The sequence below is a fragment of the Drosophila suzukii genome, assembly GCF_043229965.1.
Source record: "Drosophila suzukii chromosome 2 unlocalized genomic scaffold, CBGP_Dsuzu_IsoJpt1.0 scf_2c, whole genome shotgun sequence".
NCBI classification, from domain to species: Eukaryota; Metazoa; Arthropoda; class Insecta; order Diptera; family Drosophilidae; genus Drosophila; species Drosophila suzukii.
This window is the reverse complement of record NW_027255896.1, coordinates 9,069,189-9,082,394: the sequence shown is the minus strand read 5'-3', so window position 1 is coordinate 9,082,394 and position 13,206 is coordinate 9,069,189.

The following is a 13,206-nucleotide window of genomic DNA, read 5'->3' as shown; positions in this document are numbered from 1 at the left end:
TTAGTATCCGCCTTCTTGTTCTTTTTTAGAAAATTTTCCGCAATCACATTCAAAGGTTTTGTAATTGGTTTAAAGGTATTTTCCAGCATATTAATTCGATCCATTTCATTCGACTTCATGCTCTTCAATTTCTGTGTCAACAACAATCTGGTTTGAACCAGATCATCCAACACTTTAGATTTATTTTTTGATTTCACCATTGCTGCTATTGTTGTTGTTGTTGTTGGTGTTGTGTTGTTGTTTGTTTAAAATACAATTATTTACTAGTAAAATATATGATATTATCGCATATTATATATATATATATAGCTGATACGGAGCTGATTCAAAGCTGATGCTGAGCTGATCCAGAGCTGATCCGAAACTGATGCCGAGCTTATCCAGAGCTGATCGAGAGCTGTGTGTGTGTGTGTGATTTTATAGATGTATAAAACTATCGAATCCTTTTCTATATCGTCCTTTATCAATATAATTATCTTTACTTATGAGAACAAATTCATATTTTTGCTTCCAGCATTCCTCACAAATTTTTATAAATTGCTTAAAAGTCATATCACCTATAACATGATCATTGTAAATATGTTTAATATTCATTTCATCTTGTTCAAAAATTGTAATCAAATTAGCGTTGTCACGTATTGAATGTTGTGGTATTTTTTGTATAATTTTGACATAGATAGAAAGAGTCTATGTGTTTGTGGCGACCCATACAGAAATAATCTCTTATTGCTGTTTGCTTATCACAGATTACGTCATCAAATATCATAATTGAGTGTGGTCTAGCTCTTTCTGGACTGACGACTTTCTCCTTGTCTGAAAACGTGAACATGTGTATCCCCTTAATTGGTTTAATTAATTTCATTAAATATTGATACTTGGGCTGATACAGCGATTTTGAATAAATGTATATATTTTGAAATTTAAACTTAGCATTACGTTTGTCTTTCCACAATTAGACGGTCCCACAATTAGGGCGCGTATCGAATTCGGTAATAATGGGCTATGTATAATTTTTCCGCTCCTATCCCCCTCACCACAAATTCGATCGACATATCGAACTTTAATTTATCTGGTTTGTTTTATAAATCGCATTTTGTTGTTGCTATTGTTGTAGCTGTTGTTGTTGTTGTTGTTGTTTTATTGAACAAATTTTTGCAACTACTAATGAAAATACTATAAATATTTGAGTATATATTTCGTATATATATATATATACGATTGACATCGAAACAAAATAGGCCTAAAACAAACATACACGAACACACACACAGAAATGCAAATGCATAAATGTAATAATTCAAATAACAAAATATCAATAATGCCTATAAATTATAAACATAAATTAAATTCATATCAGTATCGAATTGGTAGTGGATTCGTTAACAACTTGATTACCAATCTACCAATTGAACTTCATTTGCCAGGATATCAATTTTGTGGACCAGGCACAAAACTTGCAGAGCGTTTGAAACGTGGAGACAAAGGGATTAATCCGCTAGATGCAGCGTGTCGAGAACACGATATTGCATATTCACAATTCAAAGACCTGAAAAATCGTCATCAGGCCGATGATATTTTAGGTGATAGAGCGTGGGAACGTTTTAAAGCAAAATATAGCGGTCTAAAAGAACGTTCTGCTGCTTGGTTTGTGACAAACGCTATGAAAACAAAAGTTAAATTCGACCTAGGTATGACTAAGAACAAATCTCGTCGACGTCAACGTAAGAGGAAACCAGCTAGTAATAAAAAACAACGTCGACGTCATCGACAAACAAAAAAAAATCATTCGTAAGCATTGTGAGCAAAACGAGGCGAATTTTGAAACGAAGAAATCCTACGAGTATCGATGAAGCAATTCAGATATCTCAACAATCAATCGCACCAAGTTTTCAAAGAGGTCAACGACGACGACGACAAGGTCGACTAGGTCTAGCGAACAATATCTCCAATATTCCGAGGGTGATACAATTACCAAAAATTGGTGGATTCCTACCGTTGATACCAATATTGACTGCACTTGGTGGTCTTGCTAGTGGTGGATCTGCTGTTGCTAAAGCAATAAACGCTGTCAAAAATGGTAAAGAACAATTAGCCGAAGCGACACGTCATACCCGCTATATGGAATCAATTGCGATGGGAAAAGGACTTTTCCTGAAACCTTATAAGAAAGGATATGGACTATTTTATAAGCCTTATTCAGCAAAAAACTAATAGATATGCTACCCAAACAAGCACTTACCGATATTGATTTAATTGATTTTGGTAAACAGCATTTTAGACACTTTCGTGGTGTTTTTATGCGTGATCGTCTCCCCAAGAAACCATGGACCAACGAATGTGGGATAATAAATTTAGATAACGAAAGCGGTAGTGGCACGCATTGGGTGGCATATTTCAAAATATAAAGATTACTACGATAGTTTTGGTGATTTGCAACCGCCCCTTGAAATTGTGAAATATTTAAAACCACCCATTGAATATAACTATATAAATGAGCCAAAATTCAATACATACAACTGTGGTCATTTATGCTTAAAATTTTTATTTCGAAAAAATAAAATGTAATATATTTGCATACCAACAACAACAAAAAAAAATACACTTTTTTTTAATTTTAAGCTTAACTTAGTAGGCTATGTCTCTATGACCCCATGCAAGGGTGTCTATATTATTCTCTTTTATATAGCGCTTATCATCTTAATAGTTTTGGGTGACTTTTGTATACTCTTGCGTATAAATTTGATGAATTTTCGATTTAAACAGGTACATTGTTCCAACTTGCTTTATTTTTTTATACAAGCAATCTCGAAAATCGTTAAAAGTTAATTTTGACGTCACACTCGCCTTTACTCCTTTAATTTTTTTTATCTCCGTTGTTTCAGCTCTGAGCCCAATACATTTTTTTATTATATTCCCCCTGCATTCATCTTTCATCATACCTAATTTTTTTTTGTTTATCAATGGTAATTTAAAAACATTATCTTTATCATATTCTGAAGTATCGAAATGCTGATAAATTTCAAAACGAATGTCACCATAAAAATCTATAGTCTTAATATCATAGATAAAAGAATCAGTATCCATATACATTAAATTGATATTTTCTTCATATTTCGGCTTCATATAGTCACAGTGAAAATTTACATTTTAAATTTGGATAATTCTAGAACGGTGAAGCCAATATAGACAGGCTTATCATAGAGAACATGCAATTTTTTCATTTGAATTGCAAAGAAATCATCGGCTAATTGTAATATTTTCTTAAAGTTAAATTTTGAGATAAGTGCCCTAGCTCCCAATTTTTTACCATCACTCTCCCACCTGGACACTAATTTAATTGATTTCCTCTTGTCAACGTTCTCCATTGTCTTGCCATAGACTGCATTGTTTAGCAGTTTGAAAAAATTCTTTTCAAAATCATTAACAGCCAATGTTCTGTGATGATTGTTGCAATCAATATATTTTTTAAGCCAATCAGATTGATCAAATTGTAATATTCGATGAATTTTCTTTAAAATCAGTCCATGCCGAAGACATTGCTGTAGATTTCTATAGTGAATTATATAATTATATTTGTTTGACAAGTCTGCAATCAATTTTGATTGTTGCATATTTTCATTTTTCATGTTTTGCGAACAAAATGGTAAATCATTGTGCTGGCTGTGTAAGTTTTCAGTGTATTCCAAATCTACCTCTAAAATATAACCAATTGATTGATCATCTACGCACGTGTTTAAATCAAAATTTTCAAAATTTTCCTCTTCTGTTTTTCTAGCCATTTAAATTTTTATAGGGAATAGCTTGTGACATAGCATACCCATATAAATTATTAACATCTAAGTATACAATATAATTTGATTCTTTCTCACAGTCGTAATCGTTATTTAGATATTTGTTATTTGCAATAGAATGGCTTTTACTACATTGAACAAGACCGCCTCTAATACCTTTCATTATAAAATTATACATATCAATATCTGCGAGTAGTTCTAGTTTAATTTTAGTTGTCTTCAACATAGCATCCCATGATAGACCAGGAGTTGTTTTGTAATTGTAGATTTTTTGTCATACTTTTCTAAAATTCTTAAAGACATCGCATAGCAACAGCACATCTACCTTCAAATATAACAATAAATAATCTAAATCACTCGAAGGCATTCCAAACGTTTTGAGCGTGCTGATAACTCTCTTCAGAACAGTGTCTATCAGTTAATTGATTATAAAAATTTTCGCGCGACTGTAATTGTGTATCTGACAAGCGTTCAACTGAATTTAAATAGCTATACGGAAATATGCCTTTACGTTTAACCATTTGAAATTTGTTCGAGTCCGTGAAAAATGACTTTATTGTGGTTAGATTTTCTTCTTTTAAATAACTGGCTAGGCTGTCTAAACTGGAAGACATAAATCTAAATGAATCTAAAAATCGAAGTTCTAACATTTCGTTGGGATTTATATAAATTTTCTTTGAGATCGAAATGTAAAACTCTTTGTTTAGCGGAATTATAGAAATTTCACAAGGAATTTTAACTAATTCTTTCACAAATAAATGAGCATCGTATCCGAGAGATTATGGAAAAATATTGGGAAAAATTTTGCTAATTTATAGTTTAAATTGCAATTATTATGAGCTACACCTCTAAGTGACAATGATCTAGAACTCTTTAAGATTTATCAGTGAATAAAATACCGCATATACTACAATTTTGTTCTAAGTCAATTATTTTTTGTTGCTCCATTGATAGCGGATATAACGGTATCGTTACATTTAAGTGATTTTGATATAACATTAAACAATCGCTATATATGCTGTCAACAAAATGTGCTGCACAATCTTCGCCATATACATTCGATATATATCCAAACTATTGTCAAAAGAACACTTTATATAATAACTATATGCATACGGTATATGCTTTTGAATTAACTTTACGTTATCCGAAGTTTTCAGATCCATCCCTTCTAAAATGCACTCAAAATCAGCATATGCTACGAAAGGAACATCTAATTGATTTTTAAAATTTTTAAATCTTAAAATCTGGTTTTCATTTGACGGCATCTCCTTCTCGAGAAGTAGTAGATATATAGTGTGTATGACGTTGCTAGTTTTATTATTAGTTAAATAATATGGGCCGATAATTGTCTTTTCATCGCTGTCTACACCCAACACAGTTACACTAATTTCAGGATTATTTTCTTCAAATATTTTTATGCTGTCGACCGGTGTGGGAAATTTTAACCCACTAAAACTTAACGATTTATTATTTATATTTATTATATCCGATCCAATGTTGTAAATGCCTTTACGTTTATATTGATTGGTTAGATTCTTATTACAAGGTAATTTCACAAAAGCCGATATTAATGCCCATTTAAAACAACATTCGCCTCTATTTTGAACGTTTATGCAGGCTTTTCTGTTTACTATTTCTCTTGGTAAACCAATGAAATTCGAGCCCTTTATTGGCTGATATTTATTTATATTAACTTCTAAATGAACTATTTCAATTAGGGACCAACCACTGTCTCGTTCTTGAAACTCGCTCATTTCACTTTTTATATAGTCATTTAAATTTTTGATTATTTCATTTAGATTTTCAGTCTGACTCATTGTTGGATTTAAGACTTGCATTTTTGTTTGAAATGACTTTAGATTTATTTCACAATGATCTTCACTCTCTTTAATCAAAACATAATTACAGAATTGATCAATGGAGTAGAGTGATCACTTCTTCTTTGATTGATTGTTGAAATAATTTAATATCCAAGCCTTCTTTATTGTCATTTGTGATTATATAAGTTTCAATACGATTGCGAAATGCACTTCTTATACACCGCAAGTTATCACTTATTTGCGTACCAGATAATTGTTTATGCAAGTTCGTGCGTAAGTGATGCGACCAACTAATTTTAGCAACAATTATATTACAGACATCACAATATCGTATTTCACTAGCGACAGGATTGTTACTAGACCCAGGATTGTTATTGTTATGTAAAACACCAGCCATTTTTGTTTTTAAATATTAATTGAAAAAGTTTATTGATTTTTCGTTTTATTATTGTTATTCGTTAGAAAAGTTTAAAGTGTAATTGTCGCCTTCCGATTTTAGTTTGACAAGCTTATGCTCGACAGCTTTCGGTTGCAGAGTAAAAATGGTAAAAATACCACAAACTCTTCGCATGTAAGCATTATTTTGTCGCCGAAGCGTGTCCGCTTTACTTCGGCATTCTGGATGGGGATCGGTGTGTTAAAGGGGACAGCTTTAACACTCTAAATCGGTGGTAGAGATACGGCACCAAGCTCGTTCCATTGGTCTTCGAAGTTGGACGACATGTTGCTGCTGCTGCTGACGATGTTGATGACGGATTTCTTCAAATAGTAGTACGAGTGACTTCTGACTTCTGAATTAGTGTAGTACTCTACATCTCATATTTATACTAGTTTGCGAGACGAAAAAATCTGAGAAAGTTTGCGATAAAATGTATTTAAATTAAAGTAATTACTCTCAGAAAGTTTGCGATAAATACTTATGCATATTTAAATAAAATAAATACGTGGGGGTAAGTGATAACAATATATACAACAATGTTGCACGATAACACGGGAGGACAAGGGGGAGGGGAAGTGGGAGGGGGAGTGAGCGCGGTCGCGAACTCCCCGGACAATCGGTGAGGGGGGAGTTGGAGGGGAAGTTAGCGCGGCCCCCAGAGAGTTCCACAACATTCCAGAACACTCCAGCACACTCCAGAACACCCCCGCCCAGCAGCAACAACAACAACTTCCGCTCGCGATAAGCGCCCACACCAGCGACAACAATTCTGATCCAGAACATACAATAAAAATGTATCCAGAACATACAAATACATCCTACTCTTATAGTACCTTGAGAGATTAAATTTGAACATATAGTTAAATTTGATTGATCAGCAGTTAAGGCAAAGGCTAATATAAAACTGTTTGAATAAAACATTTCCTTGGTAATTTGTAGTCCACGATCGTAATGTTTAATTCCACATGATCTAAAAAGCACATTATAACCTCTTGAGCTTTGAACCTTTTCAGCGTTCGAGTAATCGAACTTCGGAGCCTGGGAAGGAACTTGAACTCGATTAACCAATAGGCAAAAGCGTTGAATTTTAAAATGTTCAAATTGAAATGGCTCGGTTTCCTGAGTATGATTGGTTTTTAACCAAAAGGCCAGAAAATTTGGAATTTGACCAACAACGGCGTTGTCTATCGACAGTGTATTGTTGCCCGGATATATTGTAAATGATTTGCCTTCAACCTTGCTGAATGGGTTTAGAGCATTTTTAGTTTATAAAACATGATGATGAGCCAATAAAATGATTGGGTTAACTGTTATATGGCTCATGAAAAATTGTGCTTCTAGTATCTTTAAATTTGATTCAGTACCAGTTTCCATTAAATAAAACGCTGTTTTCTTAAAATTTAAATTAATTCTTAAATCAACATTGTTAACGAGCAGTTTGGTTTGATTAAAAATATCTCAATGAACTTTTCCGAATAACTATTTTGAAACATGTTTTTAAGGGTCTCATTCGTGTCCGGATAAACATATTTCCCTGCTGTTATTCTTATTAAATTTGGAAAATATCCTTGGGAGGCCAAGTGACTTTCAGAGGCATCACTCCCACAGTTTAAAATTGTTTCCATAGTGATAATTATTATCACTTTGCGATACCAGTATATTATTTAAATAAACTGACGAACTTCCAAATATTGAATGTAGATATCGTTTACAACACCAACAGCATTTTCTTCAATGCTGTTACTATTATTTTTTTTAAGTTGCACGAAAAGTCGTAAGTAAACACTTGATAAATCTTGATACGTTTCACCATTTCCCAAGCAAAAAAATTCGATTGAAGTGGCGCCGAGCAAAGAAGCAATTGCATTGTATGAGACTTCTTCAGTTCTTAGAATAGAACTTTGCGTGGGGTGTGCCGCAAACAAATCTAAATCACTTTTCGATATGCGTACTCCTTTTGCTTTATGATGCGTTTGGGTATGTTTACGATGTCGTTTAGATGTATAATGAAGTCGTTTTTTCCTATTACCTAGCCTTTTATTTCTTTTTCCACTTCCACTTTGAAAGTAATTTTATCAATTGCTTTATTTGAAAGATTTTGTAAAGCAATTTTACTTAGTTCTTGAATTATATTTCTTAAATGCTTTCTGCCAAATTCATTGATTACAGCCTTACCAGTCTCAGTAGCCTGATTTTTTATAGCAGTTATGCCCGAAAGGAAAAGTGGTTTTATGTAATTAAAAAGACCTCAAACAAAATTTCCGATTGCTCGTCCTTGTTGCACTATATGCGGAGATATGTAAAGACTTCCGATGTTGCTTAAGCCCCCACCACACTGATTAACATAACAATCCTGATAAGATTTCACCAAGATGACTATTTTAATTCTAGATAAATAATATTTGGGTGTGCATTATTTATAGTCCTGACCTTCTCCATCTTCTAAAGTGAAGAGTGACGAAAATCGAAACAGCTGAAGTTTCAAATGGTACCTTATATCCATTGGAATCAGTAATTAGTATTGAGATTTCATTTGGTGACCATATGTCCAAAGGATAATATTCAATATTTTTAAATTGAATACTTTTTTCCTTTCCATTAAAATGCAATACACGAATTATTGACCTTGGTGTTATTATGTCAGTGTAAACAAAAGTCAATCTATTTTCAGGTATAATCGTTTGATTGGATACATTTTTATTTCTAAATGGTATACAAGACTAACAAATTCGGGTTCTTCAACGACAATTTTATCTTTGTTAGGTGTATATTTAATGTAATTATTCAAATATATATCGGTAATACCGACTTCCCAATCATCATTCATGTCTTCTGGAATGTTTACAATGTTTGTAAATGCACACTTTACGTTGTCAGGAAAAACATTCATTGAGTCATTACTTAACAATATGATAAAAATCTCATTTAAATAACCCATATTGGATTCTTTATGGAAGTTAATGATACGAAATCCAATTTAATTTATGCTTGTACTGAATTTTTTTGTTTTAACCGATCGCATTAACCTTTCACGTCCTGTTTCATATTTAAAATTTTGATAGTTTAGTATATGATTTATTTTTTATCCATTTTTTTATTATAAAATATATACATAATGTTGAGTCCCTCCTCTTTATAATCCGAAATTCGATGATATACACAAGTATCGACTCCCCAGTGCCTGCATCATTTCTCCACACGCAGGGATGTACATGATTTCCATGAATAGATGTTTTTATATTATCTGCATCACATTAGAAGAGTTTCGAGTTTGTATCAAATCAAACGTATTATCACTTCTCATTTGCAACATTTATGTTCCTCGCTCATATCACCGTGTCAGCATGGTTTTGTTAAGCGAAGCTTGACAACCACCAACGTTCTTGAATTGTCGTCTATTGTAATAAATGGATTTAAGAAAAAAATGCAGACTGACTTTATATATACAGATTTTAGTAAGGCCTTTGACTCTGTCAACCACTCTCTTCTCTTATTGAAATTAAATCATCTTGGGTTTCCATATAATCTATTAACATGGATTTGAATGGTAGGACTCAGAGGGTTATATTCAAGAACGCCGCTTAAAAATTGATCTACGTAACATCTGGAGTGCCTCAGGGTAGTCATTTGGGCCCTATGCTGTTTACTTTGTTTATTAACGCATTCTCTTGTACTAATGTATGCTGATGATGTTAAGCTTTGTTTATCATATAATGATATAGCGTCGGATTTCTACTAACAGTATCATTGGAAAGCATTTTTAAAGCCCTTTCCAATGGTATCATTTTCTCTGCTGTAAAATAAAAACTGCACATTTTGAACAAAACTCACACAATTAAAATTTCACACCTTCGCGCACAAGCATTCATGAGTAAGGACTCGAGGGTAGGGGGTGAGATTCGGGTTCGTGGGTACGCACGTTCACTTTATCCTGCTCATTCTCAGAAGAAAACGAGGGGTCACAATATTTGAAATGCAATAAAACGTGAGAAATACGTGGGATACCAAACGCACTGATTATGGGATGTGTATATGCTTGCAATTAAAAACAACTCATACAAAATACATTTAAAAGCGCCGAAAAAAACATCCGCAACCGCTTTTAATAGCTACTCTTAGCTTAAGCTTTAGGAAATTCGAATGGTTGCATCGCGACATCTTATGCCAATGCTGGCCCAACCTTAACTGACTTTTGTTTGTATCTTGCTAACACAGAAATTGCCTTTTCTTAACCAGTGTCAAAGTTGCACACCTTCGATATTTACCTACATCCTTACCCCTCCTTCACCACGTTCACCTCCTTGTGTTCGTTTTCCTTTTATAACCCTTCGACTGGGGTATTGGGCTGCTCCCTATATCCGAGAACCAATCGGATTTGTTCTAGGAGTATAACATGCCTGTATGCTCTCTCTGTAGATGTCAACCTGTTAAGTGAACATTCTAGACTATAACAAAGAAGAACGCTATAGTCGAGTACCTCGACTATTAGATACCCGTTACTCAGCTAAAGGGAAAAAAGGGAAATGGAGATATGCAAGCAGCAAAGGGAGAGTGAAATGCGCCTCCTACCCCTGATCTCAATATATGGTTATGTGGGCGTTAGACAGATTTAAACATTATGAGCGTTAAATGGGCGTGTCAAACTTTTTTCTTGAATCAGTCGATAGGTATTGAATTTTTTGTCTAGCATGAAAATTGTGGGCGCCACAGGTTTGGGCGGTTTTGGGCGTTAGAGTGGGCATTATTTTTGATATTTTCCGAGATATCCGCGTTCATACTTACGATTTTTTGAAGTTGTGTGGGCGGTTTGTGTGCGTTAAAGTGGGCGTGGCAAACTTTTTTTTGAGTCAATCGATAGGTATTGATGAGAACAATTAATTTCAGTTAAAATTTTTATTTATAGCATCAAAACTGTGGGAGCCACAGTTTTGGGCGGTTTGTGGGCGTTAAAGTGGGCGTGGCACGCTGCTGAAACAAACTTGCGCTGCGTAAGAAGCTCAGGAATGCATGCTAAATCCAAATAGCCTAGCACTTATAGTTTCTGAGATCTCCTACAAACATATTTCAACGGGCTGCATCATCGACCCAAAATATGGACCCAGGATTGGAGTCTCTTGAGTGGAGCCAGTTTCCATTAGGGACTACTACGCAGGCTTTTTTGTAATCCCTTATCACACACGATAAAAGCGAAGATGAATATCAGTGTGCACAGGAATTACAATTGGACGACGACCTATCCAGGCCAGAAGATTATGTTTTTCCTAACGACGACCACATCTTTGAAGAACTTATGGGACCTCAACCGCCACCGACTAACCATTATTTAACTTTGCTGGATGATGGAGATGACAACGCTGTTCAGAGCAGATCGCCAGCGCCTAGTCATGCGGGCATAGGTGTACGACGGCACCTGCAGCGCTCTTTGCTTATCTTTGTCGCCTTCGTTCTTATACCACTATAGCTGTCGCTTATCTATTCAGCAACTACTTTGTAAGCCTGCATATGTCTATATGAAGATCTTGGAGACGAGCTCTTACACAGTTCGTCTGCCGCTCCGAATAAACGCTATACATTTTAATATAACCTATTCGTGCGTTATTAACTATAAATATAAGGGTGGCATATTTGTTGTCTTCCTTACAAACAAAGGCATTACTAGATGTTTTATTTGATCTAGATTCTTATTTTTATACCCGTTACTCGTAGAGTAAAAGAGTATACTAGATTCGTCGGAAAGTATGTAACAGGCAGAAGGAAGCGTTTCCGACCCCATAAAGTATATATATTCTTGATCAGGATCACTAGCCGAGTCGATCTAGCCATGTCCGTCTGTCCGTCTGTCTGTCCGGATGAACGCTGAGATCTCAGAAACTATGGGAGCTAGGCTATTGAGATTTGGCGTGCAGATTCCTGAGCTTCTTACGCAGCGCAAGTTTGTTTCAGTAGAGTGCCACGCCCACTCTAACGCCCACAAACCGCCCAAAACTGTGGCTCCTACAGTTTTGATGCTAGAATGAAATATAATGTTCTCATCAATACCAATCGATTGAACCAAAAAAAAAATTGCCACGCCCACCCTAACGCCCATAAACCGCCCACAAACTTCAAAAAATCGTAAATATGAACGTGGATATCTCGGAAACTATCAAAGATAGAGAATTGAGATTTCAGATTTAGATTCCGTAGCCTTATACGCAGCGCAAGTTTGTCACGCAAATATGCCACGCCCACTCTAACGCCCACAAGCCGCGAAAACCTGTGACGCCCACAATTTTTATGCTAGATAAAAAATTTTAGCTGAAATGTATTGGTCTCGACAAAACCTATCGATTGGTCCAAAAAAAATTTGGCACGCCCACTCTAACGCCCATAACGCTTAAATCTTTATACCGCCGGTAGGTGGCGCATTTTAATCTCGCTTTGCTACTTGCATATCTCTATTTAGCTGAGTAACGGGTATCTGATAGTCGAGGTACTCGACTATAGCGTTCTTCCTTGTTTAAGTTATAAATACACATTACATAAAGAAAAATAAAGTAAAAACTATTTTTAAAACTAAGATCTTATAGTTGTTTTTTATTTATTGGACAACTTTTCTTTGCTTTACAAATACTTTTTAGCTCTGCGTTGTGAACCATCAGACGATGCATTTTAAAGTCGTATCGCAATCAAATTTTCCGTACTTCAGGACAGAAATAACAATAATAAAAGCAAGATCTAGATTTCTGATAGATTTTTACATTTTTATTATTAATTGGTCATTAAATAACTAGTCGTTTTTCTTGAATTTTCTTTAAAAAATTCTACCATACAATAATGTCCGCAAATGTTAGAAAAGTATCCCCGTAGTTGTTGCTTATTAAAAAACATTTATAAGCGTCTTCCTTCGATTCTTATAGTACCTTGAGAGATTAAATTTGAACATATTGTTAAATTTGATTGATCAGCAGTTAAGCCAAAGGCTAATATAAAACTGTTTGAATAAAACATTTCCTTGGTAATTTGTGGTCCACGATCGTAATGTTTAATTCCACATGATCTAAAAAGCACATTATAACCTCTTGAGCTTTGAACCTTTTCAGCGTTCGAGTAATCGAACTTCGGAGCCTGGGAAGGAACTTGAACTCGATTAACCAATAGGGAAAAGCGTTGA